Raw genomic sequence first — 2,169 nt, 5'->3', positions numbered from 1 at the left:
ATTGTTTTAGTAAGTATCCAAAACATACAAGTTTCATTATATAATTTTTCAAGGGATCTTATATCTGTTTTCACTCTTATATGCTTTTCATACAAGTTTCACACAAGACAGATACAAACTTTATAAGATTTATAAATATCTTTTCCATATGGGATTGCACCAGCAGCATCTGCTCTTATATAACTATCATTAGCTTACAGCTTTAAGTGTTTAAGGTGCTAACTAAAAATAAAGACAAGATGATAGTTTATTAAATTTTAATGACATTTGCAGATTGTTTCGGTGAAGTTTAATAAACTCCTTGCTATCTAAAATATAACAGGACACCGGAGTATATTCTCGAGCATCTCACACTTCTGATAATCAGCTGTCTGCTTGACGTTTATTCAGCTGTGTAAAAACTATAACTCCAGATCTTACAAAGCTTCAAACGACGCGTCGACTATTAAATCAGTCGTCGACGATTTTGATAGTCGACTAATCGTGGCAGCCCTAGTTGTAAGGTCTACACTCTATGATTAAGATGAGATAAGAGATACGATGAGACTTATTGATCCCACGGTGGGGAACATTTGTGTGTTACCTCAGCTCAGGTAGAGATAGCAGAAGAACAGAAAGTCAAGACACACAAAATAAATAAGATAATACACTATATACATGGCAGCATACACACTATGTGATTATAAATAGAGGGTTGTGGAAATATTCAAGAAATAAAGTATAAAGTATTCTACCACTGATATTAGTATGTAAGTAATATATATCTATAAGTACAGACACACACACATCCATACATGTAAAAGGTGCTTTAAATATAAAATGATTACTTAGCAGGTGTTTGTTATGTTCTCAGCACCATCTGTCTCCACACCAAAGGAAGATAATTACACACGTCTAACTCATCATAATACCACAGAGGTGGGTGAGGTGGAGCCTGCGTGGTGTAACAAACATTAGGAACGGGTCTAACAGCTCCCAGATCCTTCGTTCTTTCAGGGCCGACCTCCTCTGCTTCTGTGGAGGGAAAGACTTTTCGATTTGGTGCCTCAGACGTGGTCAGGAGCCCGTACGACGGTAAGATCGGTGCTTCCAGTGACTGTAAGGACGCCGGTCCAACCTCGCTCACGTACCAGTGCAGTTACGATGAGTCCTGAAGGTTGATCTTGATTTAATAGAGATTTTGATATAAATTGGTGTTAATGAAGTTCTGAGAGGTTTATCTAATGAACATGTACCTAATTAAACCGCAAACTAATTTAAATCCATCCTGTTGGATGAGCCCTGATAAACTGTGGACCGCATTAATTAAGTTTCTATAATGTCTAATTGGCGAACTAAATCTGAATATACCATCGCAGGTCTATTTTCACATCACTGGGGGTGATCTAGGAGATGCTCCTGACAGAGAGGGGAGGTGCTCAGTGTTACTAAGTGCTGCAGTTGGTTCTTCATAATAAAACAGCCTTAGATGTTGGAGCACCTGGAAAGTGAGCATGAGAGTCGAGTCTGTGTTTACTGAGCGTGCGGCTCTTTGTTCGTTCGCTCTCCTGAGTAAACAAAGAGACACATATCCGTTTATAACTCGAACACTTAACTGAATAATAAATCTGAAAGACATTTGTACTTTGAGTTTATGGCGTCTCCTCTAATAAAATAAACCCGACAGGCAGCACAGAAAATCCAGGATTAATTCCAGAGTTAGTGAATAATCCCAAATCCTGCGTCATAGTCCCGCCACTGATACGTCATTCGTTCACAGCAGAGCAGGCCGCCTGCACCGTGTCAACCAATCAAACAAACTACACGGCGACACGTTGCAGTTTGTTACTCAGGAAGAGGAGAAAGCTGTGGTCAAGACAGCGAGAGCGAGTGTAGAGATGTGAGCAACACTGAAGGTGTTTGCTGTGTGTAGTTAGTGCGTAGTGTAGTCGTTTTTTGATAATTAATAAATAAATCGATAAATGGGGCTGTTCGATATAACGATATATATCGGATGACGATATAAAAACGTCTGTCGTTTCATTTTACGCTGTCGTTTGTTTCGTGGTGTCGCAAAAAAGAGCCGCCAGGTGCTAAAAATAAACCTTAGACTCAAACGTTAGAACAGGCTTTTCCCCGCAGCACGCCGTGTAATAAATACTCACAAAGGAAACGGCGCCGTTACAACTT

The 2,169-nt window shown here is 39.7% G+C and overlaps 1 protein-coding gene across 2 annotated transcripts in view; it reads right to left on the bottom strand.

Moving 5' to 3' along the window:
* Positions 1-2,169, bottom strand: part of st6gal1 (ST6 beta-galactosamide alpha-2,6-sialyltranferase 1) — a 24,054-nt gene that overhangs the window by 13,419 nt on the left and 8,466 nt on the right. The gene's annotated exons all lie outside the window — the stretch shown is intronic.

The sequence above is a fragment of the Haplochromis burtoni genome, unplaced genomic scaffold, assembly GCF_018398535.1.
Source record: "Haplochromis burtoni strain Fernald_Lab_line unplaced genomic scaffold, NCSU_Asbu1 Contig_1089, whole genome shotgun sequence".
Classification (NCBI taxonomy): domain Eukaryota; kingdom Metazoa; phylum Chordata; class Actinopteri; order Cichliformes; family Cichlidae; genus Haplochromis; species Haplochromis burtoni.
The sequence above is the reverse complement of the archived record's forward strand: the minus strand, read 5'-3'. Positions and strand labels throughout refer to the sequence as shown.